The sequence below is a fragment of the Rhinolophus ferrumequinum genome, chromosome 21 (genome assembly GCF_004115265.2).
Source record: "Rhinolophus ferrumequinum isolate MPI-CBG mRhiFer1 chromosome 21, mRhiFer1_v1.p, whole genome shotgun sequence".
Lineage (NCBI taxonomy): Eukaryota > Metazoa > Chordata > Mammalia > Chiroptera > Rhinolophidae > Rhinolophus > Rhinolophus ferrumequinum.
Genome location: NC_046304.1, coordinates 3,121,934 through 3,139,496, shown reverse-complemented (window position 1 = coordinate 3,139,496; position 17,563 = coordinate 3,121,934). Strand labels below are relative to the sequence as shown.

At 37.2% G+C, this 17,563-nt stretch overlaps 1 pseudogene; it reads left to right on the top strand.

The window, feature by feature from the left end:
• Positions 1–526: 526 nt before the first annotated feature.
• Positions 527–10,218, top strand: LOC117012824 (sorting nexin-24-like; annotated as a pseudogene).
• The last annotated feature ends 7,345 nt before the right edge of the window (positions 10,219–17,563 follow it).

The following is a 17,563-nucleotide window of genomic DNA, read 5'->3' as shown; positions in this document are numbered from 1 at the left end:
TGAATGCATACACAATTATTAAGAGTCTATAGTTTACAATGAAATTTACTCTTTTGTTGTCCAGTTCTATGGATTTTGACAAATGTATAATGTCATGTATGTACCATGACAGTATTACACAGAGTAGCTTCACCATCCTAAAAATGCCCTTTGCTCCACATATTCATTTCTCCCCACCCCTGAGCTCCTGGCAGCCACTGATCATTATGTCTCTATGACATTCTTCAGAATGTCATATAGTTGGATCATAGAATGTGTAGTATTTTTCAGAGTGGCTTCTTTCACTTAGCAATATGCACTTAAGTTTTCCTCCATGTTTTTCATGGCTTGATAGTTCATTTCTTTTTATCATTGACTAATACTGTATTGTATGGATGCAGCACAGTCCATTTTTTTCTAATCACTGATTGAAGGACATCTTATTTGCTTCCAAGTTTTGGCAATTAATAAAGCTGCTTGTAACATTTGTGTGTAGGGTATTTTTGTGTTGCTCTTAGTTTTCAACTTATTTGGGTATATACCTGGAATGCGATTATTGGACCTCATGGTAAGTCTATGTTTAGCTTTGTAAGAAACTGCTAAGCTCTTCCAAAATGTCTATAGCATTTTGGGTTCCTACTAACAATGTATGAGAGTTCCTTTTGCTCCACATCTATGTCCATATTTGTTGTCTGTATTTTGGATTTTAATTCTAATAAATGTGTAGTGATAATCTCATAGTTGTTTTGATTTCAATTCCCTGATGATATGTGTTGTTGAACATCTGTTTATAATACATTCTCCATCTATATATACTTTTCAGTTAGGTGTCTGTTCAAATCTTTAATCCATTTTAAAATTGAGTTGTTTTTATGTTGCTGAGTTTTAAGCATTTTGTTTTGTATGTTTTGGATACCAGTCCTTTATCTTTTCATTCTATTCATAGTATCTTTTCAGAGCAAAAGATTTTAATTAAGTTCAACTTATCAATATTTTTCTTTGTGAATTGTGCTTTTGGTTTGTATCTTAAAAGTCCATTAAATTGCTTTTGCTCCTTTGTCAAAGATTAGTTGACTAATTTAATGTGGAGTCACTTTTGGGCTTTTTATTGTTCCACTAATCTTTTTGTGTATTCTTTCACTAAAACCCACTATCTTGTTTGCTATGGCTTCATAGTGAATCTTAAAAGTGATTGGTGTCAGTCCTCCAATGATTGGTGTTTGTCTTCCTTTGATATTGTATTGACTGTTCTGGATTTTTGTCTTTCCATGTGAGCTTTGAAATCGGTTTGTTGATATCCACAAAATAACTTGCTGGAATTTTGGTTGGGGATACGTTGCAGCTGTAAGTCAAGTTTGCAGGAACTAACATCTTGACAATACTGAATCTTCCTATCCATGAACATGGAATATCTTTTCATTTATTTAGATTTTCTTTGATTTCTTACATCAGAATTTATCATTTTCCTCATATAGATCTTGTACATATTTTAAAATATACCTAAGTATTTTGGGGTGCTAATTGTAAATGTTATTTTTTATTTCAAATTCCAAGTATTTATTGCTGGTATGCAAGAAAGTAATGGGCTTTTGTGTAATAACCTTGCATCCTAAAAGCTTAGTATAATCACTTATTAGTTCCAGAAATTTTTTGTTGATTCTTTGGGATTTTATCCATAGAAAATCAGGTCATCTATAACAAAGGCTGCTTTATTTCTGATTTCCCAATCTCTATACATTTTGCTTTCTTTCCTTCTCTTGTTGCATTAGCTACAACTTCCATTAATGTTAGATAAGAGAGGTGAGAGAGGACATCCTTGCACTTTCCTGATATTAGCAGGAAGGCACATAGTTTCCATTAATATGATATCAGGTATAGGGTTTTTGTAGATGCTCTTTATCAAATTGAGGTGAGTCACCTCCATTCCTAGTTTACTGAGTTGTTTTTGTGGTTTTTTTTTTGAGGTAAAATAGACATAACATAAAATTTACCATATTAACCATTTTCAAGTGTACAATTCAGTGACATTAAGTACATTCTAAATGTTGCATAACCATCACTACTATCCAAAACTTTCTCATCATTCCAAACAGAAACTCTATACCCATTAAACAATAGCTCCCACTTCCCCCTCTCTCAACCCTTTGATAATCTCTATTCTACTTTCTCTATGAATTTAACTATTCTAGGTACCTCATTGTGAAAAATTAGAAAATATGTAAGTTGGTTGCTGACCCCAGTTCTTGGCACAGAGCTCATAAAACCCTAGTAATTTCCTAAGTAAAAAGGGGGCTGGAGAATAAGTTAATGATCCATCATGCTTATGTAATGAAGCCTCCATAAAAATCCCCAGAGTATAGAGTTTGAAGAGCTTCTGGGTTACTGAACACATGTAGGTAACTGGGAGGGTGCTGTGCCCGGAGAGGGACCCTCTGTAGCCCTTCCCTATATCTTGCCCTATACATCTCTTTCATCTGGAAGTTCATCTGTATTCTTTATCACATCCTTTTATAAAAAACCAGTAAAGCTGAGCAAGTGTTTCCCTGAATTCTCTGAGCCATTCTAGCAAATTATTGAACCCAAGGAGGAGTCTTGGGAACTCAGATTTATAACCAGTTGGTCAGAAGGACCAGTGGGAACCTGAGACTTGCAATTGGCATCTGAAGTAGGGACAGTCTTGTGGGACTGAGTCCTTAACTTGTGGGAGCTGATGCAAACTCCAGAAAGATGGTGTCAGAACTAAATTGAACTGTAGGACACCAAGTTGCCATCACAGAGTTGATTGGTGTGAGAAAAAAATCCCACACATTTGATGTCAGAAGTATTGTGTGTGAGAATAAAGGAGAAACACAGGAGAGTTTTTCCTATAGTCATATAAATAGAATCAGGCAGTATTTGTCTTTTTGCATATGACTTATTTCCCTTAAAATTATGTTATCAAGGTTCGTTCAAGTTGTAGCATACATCAGAATTTAATTCCTTTTTAAGGCTGAATACTATTCTATTGTGTGTATATATATCACATTTTGCTTGTCAATTTACCTTTTGATAGTTATTTGAGTTGCTTCCACTTTTGGCTATTGTGAAAGATGCTGCTATCAACATTGTGTACAAGTATTTGATTCTCTGCTTTCAATTCTTTTGGGTATATATCTAGAAATGGAATTGCTGCATTATATAGTAATTCTATATTTAATTGTTAAAGATCCCACATGTAGTCTTCCACAGTGGCTACAGTTGCTATACCATTTTACATTACCATAAGCAATGCACAAGATTTCCTATTAGTCTACATCCTCACCAACATTTACTTTCCGTTGTCTTTTTAAATGGCCATTATAATAGATGTGAAGTCTAATGGTTTTATTTTCTATTAAAATTGTTACAGTTTTAGCTCTTATGGTAAGGGTTGTATTTTTATCCATTTTGAGTTAATATTTGTATATGGAACAACTTCATTCTTTTTCATGTAGATTTCCAGTTTTTCCATCACTATTTGTTGAAAAGACTGTCTTTTCCCCATTGAATGATGTTGGAGGCCTTATTGAAAATCATTTGATCATATATGCAAGAGTTCATTTCTGGGCTCTCAATTCTATCCATCGGTCTCTATATATGTATCTTTATGCTAGCACCACACTATTTTTATTACTGTAGCTTTGTAACATGTTTTGAAATCACAAAGTGTAAGACCTCCAACTTTGTTTACTTCAAGATGTTTTTGGCTATTTGTGTGCTTTGAGATTACATATGAATTTCAGCATGGGCTTTTCTATTTCTGCAAAATGTCTTTGGGATTTTGATAGAGATTGCATTGTATTGATATATCACTTTGGATCCATGAATCCAAAGTGGATGTCTTTCTATTTATTTTTGTCTTCTTTAATTTTTTTCAGCAATATTTTATAGTTTGTACTGCACAAGTTTCTTGCATCTTTGGTTAAATTTACTAAATATTTTATTCTGTTTGATGTTATCATAAATGGGACTGTTTTCTTAATTTCCTTTTTGGATTATTCATTGATAGTGTGTAGAAATGCAACTGATTTTGTGTGTTGATATGTATCCTTCAACTTTGCTGAATTTGTTTATTAGCCTTCATAGTTTTGAGGAATCTTTGGGGTTTTCAACATATAAGATGTCATCTGTGTCATGCCATCTGTGAACATAGATAATTTTACTTATTCCTTTGCAGTTTAGATGCCTTTTTATTTCTTTTTCTTGCCTGATGCTCTGGTGAAATTTTGCAGTACTGTGATGAAAGTGTTCATCCTTGTCCTTGATCTTAGGGGGGAATCTTTCAGTCTTCACCATTGAGTATGATGTTTGCTGTGGGATTTTTGTATATGCCTTTAATCATGTTGAGAAAGCTCCCTTCTATTCCTAGTTTAAAGCTCCCTTCTAGTCCTAGTTTATTGAATGTTTTTGCTTTTTTTGTTTTGTTATGTTTTTTATCTAGACAGGGTGTGGGTACTGAAATAGTGGAATCAATATCTATTTGTTACTTCTTTGTGCTGCTCCTGTTCTTTTTTTTTTTTTTCCTCTTCTGTCTTTTGGCCTGCCCTGGTTTTAATTGCCCATTTTATATGATTCCATTTTCTTTCTTATCCTAGTGTATCAATTATACTTAAAGAAAAACTCTGGTTACCTTAGAGTTTGCCATGTACATTTACAGCTAATCTAATTCCACTTTCAAATAACACTGTGCAGGTGACATATAACAGGTTCCCAATTCTTCTCTCCCAATCTATATAACATTGCTTCCATTCATTTCAGTTATCCATAAGCTATAATAACCAAATACATTGTTGCTATTATTTTCAACAAACTTTCATCCATTAAATCAATTAAGAAAAAATATTTTATTTTACTTTCATTCCTTTTTTCTTTATGTATATCCAAGTTTCTGATGTATATCATTTTTCTTCTCTAAGGAATTTCTACCATTTCTTGCAAGGCAGGTCTGTCGGCAACAATGTTCCTCAGTTTTTGTTTTTGTGAGAAAGACTTTATTTCCCTTTCACTTTTTTCCCCATTTTTACTGGGGAATATTGAGGAACAGTGTGTTTTTCCAGGACCCATCAGCTCCATATCAAGTCAATGTTTTTAATCTAGTTGTGGGCGGTGCAGCTCAGCTCCAAGTCAAGTCATTGTTTTTCAATCTAGTTGTAGAAGGCACAGCTCACTGGCCCATGTGGGAATTGAACCGGCAACCTTTGTGTTATGAGCACTGCGCTCTAACCACTGAGCAAAACTGCTGCCCCTCCCTTCCACTTCTGAAGGATAATTTCCCTGGATACAGATTTCAAGTTTGATCTCTGTCTCTCTCTCTCTCTCTCTCTCTTTCTCTCTCTGTCTCTCTTTTTTTTTCCTTTCAATACTTCACTCTCTTCTTGATTGCATAGCTTCTGAAGAGATGTTTGCTATAATTCTTTCTCTTGCTCCTCTATAGGCAAGTTTTGTCCCTCTCTGGTTTCTTTAAAGATTTTCTCTTATCTTAGATTTTCTGCATCTTGAATATAATATGCTTTGGTGTAGAGTTTTGGGTATTTATCTTCCTTGGTGTTTTTTAATTTTCCTGGATCTGTGAATTGGTGTTTGTCATTTTGGAAAATTCTCAGTCATTATTACTTCAAATGTCTTCTGTTCCTTTCTCTCTTTCTGGCAATTCCCAATTTCCAAAAAGTATGTTGCACCTTTTGTAATTGTCCCACAGTTCTTGAATATTCTGCTCCATTTTTTTCATTCTTTTTCTCATTGAATTTAATTTGGGAAGTACTATGGTCCTAATCCCAAATCTTTTTGATTCTTCCTTAGAATTTCCATCTCTGCTTTACATTACCCATCTGTTCTTGCATGTTGTCCCCTTTTTCCATAAGATCCATAGCACATCAATCATAGTTATTTAAAATTCCCAATCTGATCATTCTAACATCTCTTTCATATCTGAGTCTTGTTCTGATGTTACCTTTGTCTCTTAAAACTGTGTTTTTGCCTTTCAGCATGCCTTGTAATTTCTTGATAAAATCCAAGCATGATGTACTGGGTAAAAGGAACTGAGGTCAATAGGTCTTTAATATGAAGTTTTATGTTTATCTGCCTGGGAGATGGACTATGTTTATTGTTTTTGTGGCTGTAGATTTTAGAGGTTAAAATTTCCTCTGGTGTCTGTTGCTTTTGACTCTACTGTTGTCTTGAGGTTTCCCTAGAGACCTCTTAAGTATGGTCTGAAACATATAAGTCTTTCAGTTGTAATCTCCCGGTATTTTAAAGGAGCTCTACTGATGTGGTGGTAAGGTGTGGAGGAGGGGCGTGTTCTATAGTATAGTGATTAGGTCTGAGACTGGGATTGTTACCTTCGCACTGTTAGTGAATGCTTCTCAGTTTCACCCCATCCCCTAGGATGAGAGAGCAAGGATAGAGGGGGTAGAGTTGTTTCTTCCTTGTGGAGGGCTGGTGGGACTGGAGTCTGGAATTTCCTATTCACCAGGTTAGGTTCTGATGAAACCCAAGGTGGTTAGACTCTAGTAAAATAGTTTCCCTTGAGGGTAGGCTCTGGTTAAATGCACAAAATGCTCTGGGCATATTTTAAAATGGTTCAATTTTTCCTATCCTCTGTGGATGAATAAAAGGATTTTTCTCTGACCTACACCCTGAGAATTTGATGGGGCTCCCTGAAGATAAAATTCATGAAAGTGTGGGACCCACCTAAGACAAGACCTTCTTGAAAATTTTAACTCTCAAGCTTGTCCACATCAAGTCTCCAGCAATTTGTTAATTACAGTTTAAGTTTTCCTATCATAGCACTGGCTCCACTTGCCTCTGCTCTGGTAAGCGATACCTGCCTATCTGTCCCTCCAATTTGGCAAGCAGCAGTTACCTTTGTGACCTCAATTTTTTGATGGATCTAACTAGAGTGGATTATATTCAGTTTGTTCAGCTTTTTTTCTTTGTGATACCCATGCCCAGAGTTCCTGATAATAGAGCTTATGAATCCCTTAGAATTTCCTTAAGAGGTGAGAGGAGCGTCTTTGGTTATTCATGATGAGCCCCTTTCAACCATACCTAGGTTTATGCTAATAAACTGACTCTTGGTGGGGGACCTAGATAACTTCGTGATGGTAGTTGCTCAACAGAAAGATCAACATATGATTAGAGGGTTGGAACTTTCACCCCCAACTTCCAATGAGGAGAGAGGGGTTAGAGATGAGTTCAATCACCAATGGCCAACAATTTAATCAATATTACCTATGTTATGGAACATCCATAAAAACCTCTAGACAGAATTTATATAACTTTTGGATTGATAAACACTTTGAGGTGCTGGGAGGGTCGCAAACTCAGAGAGGGCATAAAAGCTGTCAGCACCATCACTACCATACCTTCCCCTATGCATCTCTTTCATCTGGCTCTTCCTGAGTTGTACCCTTTGTAATAAACAAATAATCACGTGTAAAGCTTTTTCCTGAGTCCTGTGAGCCATTCTACCAAATTATTGACTTCAAGGAGAGAGTCATGAGAACCCCCAAATTGTAGCCAAACAGTCAGAAGTACAGTTGGCTTGGACTTACAATTGACTTCTGAAGTGTGGGGCAGTCTTGTGAGACTGAGCCCTTAATCTATGGGATCTGACACTAATTCTAGGTAGTTAGTGCCAGAATTGAATGAAATCACTGCACATCCACTTGCTGTCAGGACATTTGGAGAATAGGTTGTTGGAGTGGGAAAAACCCACACATTTGGTGCCAGAGCTTTCAGAGTAGAAGTGAAGCACAGTACTCTTGTTTTAAGGAGAGAGGTGATGACTTCCAAGCTCCTTACATGAAACACTAGTAACACAAAGTCTTCTATTTAGTTTTTAATTTCTTCTATAGTATTTTCAGATTCCAAGAGTACTTAAGTTTTTCCCCCTGATGATTTGGCAATGGATCTTAGATACGACAACAAAAATGGAACAGAAAAAAAACTAAAACTAAACTGGACTTCATCAAAATTATAAACCTTTGTGCAGCAGAGGACATTAGAAATAAAGTGAAAAAATAACCAACTAAATAGGAGAAAACATTTGCAAACATACATCTGATAAGGGTCTAGTATCTAAAATATATATTAAAAAAACTCTTACAACTAAACAACAGAAAGTCAAACAACTCAATTTAAAAATGGGCAAAGGACTTGAATAGACATTTCTCCAAAAAAAAAAAAAGACATACAGAGGGCCCAACAAACCTATGAAAAGGTGCTCAGCATCATTCATTTGCAGAGAGTGCAAATTAAAACCACAATGAGACACTTCACTCCTACTAAGATGGTAAAATAATGTTTAAAAAATCAGAAAATCACAAGTATACTAAATGTAAATGTCATTGAATTGTACACTTGAAATTTTATGTTTTGTGGATTTTACCTCAATTTGTTTTTCTGAATATTTTATTCTATAGTATCCTATTCGGTATCATCGTTGCAATATTTGGTATTATCCCTTTCAGGACATAAGTTTTCTTCTCCCTATAAAGTCTGTTTCTTTGTAGTTGCTTCCTTGTATAATTCGTTTATCACAGTTACCTGATCATCCTAGGCTGCTTTCTTCTCACATTTCAGAGAGGGAGATGAAAAGCGAACGGGAACACTGGTGTCACTTGGTGGGCTTTGAACTGTGAGTTATATTCCAGGTCATCTGTGGGCTTTGTGCTGTGGAATCCCCGATATTAGCAATGGCTTTTAGGATTTTTCTATTTGGTTTGGTCAAATTCCCTATAAAAAATTCCAAAACACTCCTGCCTAGAGGGTGCAGCCATAACTGCCAGCATTCTAGCAGCTGAGCAGCAGACGAAATATAGATATATTTTATAATTAATACGAAAGTTGGCACATAAATTTGTTAAAAGGCAAAACACTCGAAGTTATCAATTACGTAGATTTTGCAGTCCCAAATATGATCCATACACATTTAAATTTTAAGGTGTTCATTTTATAAAAGCTTATATGGCAACACCTGAGATAGGCCTTGAATAGGCAATTAGTATTAACTCACTGACAAGATTAAAAATTAATACATCAACAGAGAAATACAATCAAACTAGATCAGCAATTAATTTTAGAGGACAATGAACTGCTTTCCTGGAAAAAGATATTCAATATAAGAAAGAGTTAAGAACACTTACAGCAGGGAAAATCACATTCACAGATTTAAAAAGCATGATAGAGTTCACATTTGGGAGAAAAGTTCACTTAAAATTATAACTCCTATCTTTTTATTTTTTTATAACTGCTTTCTTGATCTCCAATAGGATAGTGCAGATTCTCGGAAGAACTAAGAATGCATCACTAATGTCCTTTCCACCCAGTTGAGAGCCAAACCTCTTTCCAAATGACAAGGTCACTTCCCATGCTTCATATTATAGGCATACCTCACAGATATTGCAAATACCACAGCAATAAAGCGAGTGCCACAACAAAGCGGTCCTAAACTTTACTAGCAGAGGGTGCTGCTAGTGTTGCCTTCAGTTTCTAAAACTTTTAACACCTGTGCTCCGGCCATGCGCTCCGGACCGACTGCACCCAAAGCGCCTTGGGCGACGGAGTCTGCGCAGACTCTATGTCCCGCGGGCGCAGAGAAACGAGGCCCCGCCCGGCACCGGGCAGAGCACCAGCCCCGGCCAAGAGCCGGGTGCCTCCCGCCACCCGCCACCCCCCACGTCCACCCCGCCTAGCTCCTTCACCTTCCCCTGGCTGGCTGACGTGGCCTTGGAGATCTACATCCCGTACTTTCCTAGGAAGAGAGTGACCTGGAGCAGGATACCTGGTGTTTAAGGTAGAAGTGCTAATGAATGGAAGAAAACATTCTGTTGAAAAAACGTGCAGCGAATTTTACGCCTTGCACAAAAAGCTTAAGAAATATATTAAAACTCCAGAAATTCCATCTAAACATGTGAGAACTGGGTCCCAAAATCCTGGAACAACGACGACAAGTTTGGAAATACATGTACAAGCTGTCTTTAGAAGATGAAGAACTGCCCAAACTGTTTCCTGATTTCCTGAATGTGTGACACTTGCCATCTCTACCAAGGAGAGTTGTGGGCCTTTTGATGAGACAGAATCTGAAGAGGCTGTCAGCAAACTGTCCCACCAGCCGGTGCTGCTACCTCAGGGATCCACATCTTGCCGCAACCGGCGATTTTCCAAATGTGGTTACTGGAGTTCTGTGGGGCTTCTTACCCTCACCTCCAGCCCGCCTAGAAATCCCACGTGGCCAGAAGAGGCTGAAGCAAGTTTGGAAGCTGCAGTCAAGGAAATTGTATCTACCAAGTTAACCTAAATTCTATGACATCACAGCTGGAGCTAGTGGTAAAATTCACAGTCGCAGTTGAATTCAGGGCAGGGTCTTTTCCATTCCAGTGCTTTTAAAATGCAAAGCCACGTGTTTATAAAGTAGAAGGTAGCTGCCAGTTTAGAAACCCATGAAAAGGAGGCTACAGATGCTCCCAGGAGCATGGAGTGTGACAAAACAAAGTGACTCACTGCTTCACTCCCACCATTGGCTAATGGAAAATCTTACTCTGAATCGTACTGAGACTGATCAACTTTGGTGGCTTTTTTGTTCAGATTTTGTGACACACTAATCTTTTCATTACGAGATTTTCTCAGCCAGTGATAGATCCATTCTGCAGTGCTGACATCAGGAGAGTGTCACAGAAACACACACTGCTAAATGTGAGGGAGGAGCTAAACTGGAAATTAAATTATGCTGACAATATTAAGGCCCTTTTAAATCATGGCATTTTCATTTACATTACACTGATGATACATCCTGCCTAGCGGTTAACTTCTAATGTCAGTACATAAGACAAAATGGGGTGTTAAGAGTATCCTTGAAAGCCCTTTGGAAAGGTGCCACATTAGAAATCTGTCCATCTGCCACAGCCTGTTCTTCCTCCAGTGTGGGAAGAAACGACTGTTGTTTCGGTTGAAGACCAACAGAAGGTATTGGTGTTTCTCTAGAGGCTATTTTGTATTAAAAAACACAGACCTTTAAACTCTAGAATAGCACTTGCCCCTGCAAGATGCTTGCCCTCTCAGAGATAGACTGTGAACTGACAGTGACTGAGGGAACCCCACATTGACAACACTCAACCTGGTTTACTCAAGTGCATCCAGTCATTGAAGACATGGTATTGCCCCGGGATTTACTGTTATTTTCCTTATTATTTCCTTTTCACTGACCTCACATACTCAATTAATCTAAGCTAAATGTGTTTATGACATGACTCCAATGGACATCTTACAGACATCCATATTTTAAGTAGTAAGAATACAAGTATTTATGCAACCTGTAAGTATGTGCTATATTGGGGTACTTCATCGAAAACTAATGAATAGCTAGCCTATTTATGGTTATTAGTTTCAGTAAGTACCTGTGTGAGACAAGAATACTTAGATTTAAAACTAATTACTGAATCATGTTATTTGGTAAGGATATATAAATACACAACTTTAAAGCCTGCTGTAAACATTTAGAGGTGTATTTCTAATAAACATGTTGCTACATGTTGGAAACAAGCAAGAACTAAATAATGAAGTGTCATCAACCAAAAATAATTGAACAGTAAAGTGTTGGAGATATTTTTTAATGTTTTATATTACCTATTTTGAATTAAATAAAAAGAACGAGAAAAAAAACTTAACACCTGTGAAGCGCAATAAAGCGAAGCGCAATAAAGTGAGGTATGCCTGTATGCAACATAATGATCATTTTCCAGTTGGTGGGCTGGTGATAATCCTTCTATTTTAGCCACACTCATTGAAACTTCTTATTAAAATGCCTATTAATAGAACAGTCACAGCAACAGCTAAAGCTATTCCACGAGGGAAAATCAACTGTCTCACTGTCAAAACATCCCCAACAGTGAAAAATGCCTGCTGCTTGTTGTCTTCCATTACCATCAGTTGGATAGCCTGGTTCTCTGGTCTGATGACATCCAGTAAAATCACTCCATTCGTGCCTTCTTTATCCAGGCTAGAGCCATGTGTTGGCAGAGAACAGTGCAGTATTAACTCATGTACCTGACTGAGTACACGATGTGACACAAAATACACTGTAAACAATGACCATCAATCGTTCGTCAGTATATGTGAAATCACACTGAAAACATTTCATAGAACACAGAGTTGATCTCCCAATTATCAGGGCAGATACGAGTTTTATTGAGCAAAAGAGCAGGATCTCATGAACCAAGCAAGTGTGACTTCACTAAGTTTCATCTTGCAAAACAGAAACAGAGTATACCAGAGGAGATCTTCTGGTACCTGTGGAGGTAGGCCTGGTCTCCTGAATCCCTTTCATCCTAGCTCGAAACTGTGCCTAAAAACAGGTGTCACAGAAGTAAATGAAATGTATGCCAAGTTAGACTAGTGGTCTTTTGTTAAAACTTCATTTCAGCTACTGCTGAAACTACTGCTAAAGGATTACAACATCTAGGACAGTGGTTTTTGCTCCTGATAAAACTTATCACTAGACAACCACTCTTCTTCTCCGACACTCAGCTCACAATGGTAATATAAAAAGCTACTGGTTGCTATAGCTCCAAATCTAACATGTTTTCTGCACTTGTGCTCTTTAGTGTTACTAAACAACAATAAAAGGAATAAAGTCTAAAGATAATTGGTACTGTGGTCTCATGGGTAGTTCATGGTCCAGCTTCATGTCCTGTACACTTTATTCCCTCCAATAATCAAACTGAAGATAGGAAAGACATAATACATCACAATTTAAAAAATCAAAAGGGATATGAAACTTAGAAGGTGGTCAAAACCTAGACTGTGACAGTCTGTGCACCTAAAGCCATCCTTCGTGTCTCCTTGTCACTATCACCTCCCCAAAGCCAACCTCCCATACATCTCATCTGAGGCCTCGACACCATGAACAGGACCCACAGTCACTACAGAGATGCCCATATGGTCACGACCCATCCTGTCCTCATCAGTGTGGTCTGTCCCATGTACTTCCCACTGGTCACAGGGACTTAGTATATTGTGTTTGAGGACACCACGGACAAAAGGATTTTTAACACAGGCCTAAAAATAGACAGCAAGTCAGTATAAGTAGGAAACAAACTCCTAGTTTTCTAAGAGTATTGCACCAAAATATTTTCCACGATAATTTTTTTTTGGTTGATCCCCAGTTAGTAGATATTCAATGAGGTCATATTAAGAGGAAAATGCTGAAACTTGACTTTCTTCTGCCCCCAAACCCGACAAGTAGATGCATTTCATGATTCAAAGTGACTCATGCTGCTGGTGGCATTCTTACTATTTTGACCCTAAAAGATTCCTTACCATCCCCTGGGATCAAGTAGAGCCACATTTCTAAACGGGCAACCTGTCTGTTACCTGCTCTGCAACTCTATTCCAGTTTACCCTCCAGATATACACCAGACAGAAAACACCTTGAAAGAAGACACAAATCGTCAATCCAGACCAGACACCTATGGATGTAAAATGAATATCATGGTTTAGATTTTCTTCAGTTCTGTACCCTTCATCAATAAAATTCTTCCCCAACTAGTGTATCTGCAGAATAAACTTCAGCTGAAGTAAGTTCCCTAAAATTTTAGGTATTTATGGACCAGGAATAGACTGAAGCTTACCATGGACCTATCAATGGTAATCAATTGATCAATCAATAATACGATTAGGGCCGGCCCGGTGGCTCAGGAGGTTAGAGCTCCATGCTCCTAACTCCGAAGGCTGCTGGTTCGATTCCCACATGGCCCAGTGGGCTCTCAACCACAAGGTTGCTGGTTCAACTCCTTGAGTCCAGCAAGGAATGGTGGGCAGTGCCCCCTGCAACTAAGATTGAACACGGCACCTTGACCTGAGCTGCCTCCCGAATGGCTCAGTTGGTTGGAGCACGAGCTCTCAACCACAAGGTTGCCGATTCGACTCCCGCAAGGGATTGTGGGCTGTGCCCCCTGCAACTAGAAAACGGCAACTGGAACTGGAGCTGAGCTGCGCCCTCCACAACTAAGACTGAAAGGACAACAACTTGAAGCTGAACGCCACCCTTCACAACTAAGATTGAAAGGACAACAACTTGACTTGGAAAAAGGCCTGGAAGTACACACTGTTCTCCAATAAAGTCCTGTTCCCCTTCCCCAATAAAATCTTAAAAAAAAAAAAAATCGAGGCAGTTAAAATAATAATAATAATAATACGACTAAACACCCCCTGCCCCCAAATTGTTTGCTCCTTTCTATGTTGATTTAACAAATATTTACTGGCTTTGTGCCAGGTAATGTTTTAAGTGCTGGAAACACAGAACTGAACAAAATTCAGTGGCCTCATGGAACTCCTACTCTGTGGGAGACAAACAATAAGCAAGGAAACTGGATAATTTTAAGAGTAGTAAGTCCCGTGAAAGACCTGGGATAAGAGCATGTAACAATGACCTGCACTGAGTTAGGAAGATTGTCAGGTGTCTCTCTGAGTGGGAAAGAGGAATGGTGAGGAGTCGGCTGTGACAGCTCCGGGAAAGGCCCTACAAGCAGAGAGAAGAGCAAGCCCAGGCCCAGAGGAACCGGTTTGCATGTCCCAGGAGCAGAAAGGCCAGTTAGGAGGGGCAGGCGAGCAGTGGAATGGAGGAGGATTTCAGGGAAGCAGGACACACAGGGCGGGCATCAAGCCCTAAGGATCCAGCTAATGGGAAGCTACTGAAGGGTTTTAGACTGATGTTTGCATTTACATTTAGGAGACCAGGTGTTTTCAGAAGCCCACTTTGGAAACCATCTCTCCAATTGCTGTGTGGAAAAGGTTATTGAGACTACAAAGGGTCCCACCACAAAATATAAAAATGCCTAACTACTTATGACAAGAAACCATTTAAGACACTTACATATCACGTATATATCAAAATGGATATAAAATATATACTTTTTATTTCTTGCTTATATAAACTCATCCATCAACCATTTCACTGCACAGCAAGCTATTTTGGCTCGAGACGGAATTTGGTGTGCACTAACTCATTCATTCCATGCCTGGCAAAAAAACACTGAGGCTGGGCCTCCCATAGATTTCCCAGAATTGCACAAAACTGGAATAACCTCTCCAGTTGAGAAGTAGATGGAATGACAGTTTGTACCCTTTGATTGAGTGATTCCATTCCTAGGAATCCATTCTAAGGAAAGACTCAGGAATGTCATTAATATTTCATATAGCTAGGATGCTCATCACAATGTTATTTATAAAGAGGAACAATTTAAATATCCACTATTAGGAAAGCATTAAATAAATGATACAAGGAAATATTACCTAGGTATTAAAACCCATCTCTTTAGCACAGGATAGGGGGAAATTGCATATTCACTATAACTCCACATTTGTGAATAACAGAAAAACTACTGGCATAAAAATAATTTTAAAATGTTGGAATAAAATACACTTCAATTCTTCAGCTTTTATATCTGAGAAGTGAAATTATAGGTAATTGAAATTTCTTCTTGATATTTTTGTATATTTAAAATATTTTCCATATTGCTAGTATATAACTAAATTTTCAAGTGTTATTTAACAAATCTGAGCACCTACTATGTACAATAACAAGGAGAATTTTTGTGGACAAAGTAGGAAATCCAGTGTGTCGTTATTCTTAAGGAGCTTAGAGTCTAATACAGGAGAGGTTTTACATTTTTGTTTTTTTAAGTAAAGTTCAATTGTAAAACCTCGGAAGTTCATTAGGGCAGGGGATCTTGCTAGTTGGCTATATGGTATTTGTCTGATGTCTAGGGCAATGATTGGTATAGATGACACGGTAATAAATACCTGGCGCCTCTGTGTCCCAAATAGAGAATGACAAAGTCCAGTTTGAGATTAATCAAATACCCCACTGGCTCCCAGCCTGTAATGGTAATTAAAAAAAGAAATGACAACGAGGACAATTACTCATTAAACCATCAAATGACAACATTTCCAAAAAGTCAAGATAAGAAACTAAGCAGCTCTGTGTCTTTGGACACAAGAAGTCTCTTACAACAGCTGCAAAATTAAAATTTTACAGAAAAATAGGCACAGATTCATCAAAATTTTTACATGGTAAAATATACTGGTTGTACATAGTACAAAAGGAGCTATTTGAATACATACTACAACATTCAGTCAGTCCTCTGATTTAACTATTTCCCCACCCCCCCCCAAAAAAATAAAATTCATTCTTACTGAAGGAAATTTATAGAAATGCAGATGTGGATATATATGCAGAGCACATACATAAAAACTTTTCCCCAAAGCACTTAATAGATAATTTTTACAATTCTATATAGTATTTGGAGTCTTGATAAAATGCATAATTTTCTAAGAAAAAATAAATTGCAAAAGTTAGCCTCCAAAAAAATAGAAAGTCTAAACAGACTGATTTTCAGAGAGAAAGTTGAGAAAGCTGTATGAAAGATAAAGTCCTCCAAAACACCAGGTCATGAGCATTTCATAGAAGAATTCCACCAAACCTTTATAAAAGAGATCTTTCCTATACTATATAAATTGTTCCAGGGCACACAAATAGGAAAAAAATTTAATATTTTTATGGAGTAACATGATAACATTAATATCATTAATATGAAAACCTAAAAAAAAAGATTACACAAAAATAAAATTACAGACTAATCTTATAAATATCACTGCAAAATATTTAAATAAAATATTAACTGAATCCAGCAGCTCAATAAAAGAACAGTAGATAATAATCAAGATTATTCAATATGAAGAAACTAATTAATATCATTTATCATCAGAGCAGATCTAAGAAAAAATATTATAGAATCATTTCCATTGGCACTAAAAATTATTTTGTTAAGTATAAAGCACTGGAGGAGAATGTAGAAAAAAAATGTTAAAATCCAGTTGTAGAAGTTCATGCCAGAACAATAAATTGATTTCTGTTTACATATGACATGTAATTACATTTGACAAAATGCTCAACCATTCTTGTTGGAAACATTCAATAACATAGACTCCGTAGGTATTTATTTATGTACGTGTGTGTTTCTGTGTGTGTGCGTTTGAGAGCTCCCAAAATCCAGCATGCTATTTAGTAAAGAAATATTGGAAATCCTGAGCAAGACAAGCATTTCCACTCACACCACAATAATCTATTACACTACTGTCGGCATTAGGCATTTAGGCAGGAAAAAAAAATCCATGGTATAAAGTCTGGTAAGAAGAATATAAAATTCTTTGAAGATGATATGATTATATACCTGAAAAACCTATGAAAATCAACTGAAAACTACTGCAACCAATAGGAATTCAGAATTGTAGCAAGATATAAAATTGACATACATTAACTAATAGCCCTCATACATACAAACAAAAACCACTTAGATTTTACAATGAAAGGAAGGCCTCATTTACCATGACAACAAAAGGATTAAATGTTTAGGGATAAACTTAACAAGAAACGTCCAAAAGCCTTATGAGGAAAATGATAAAAACATGCCTGAGCAGAAGTTAACATTTCCAAAATGTTCATGAGATATTCGAACGTAAATGCCGAGAGTTTCAGAGATGCATGCATTTCAGGAAAACACATATA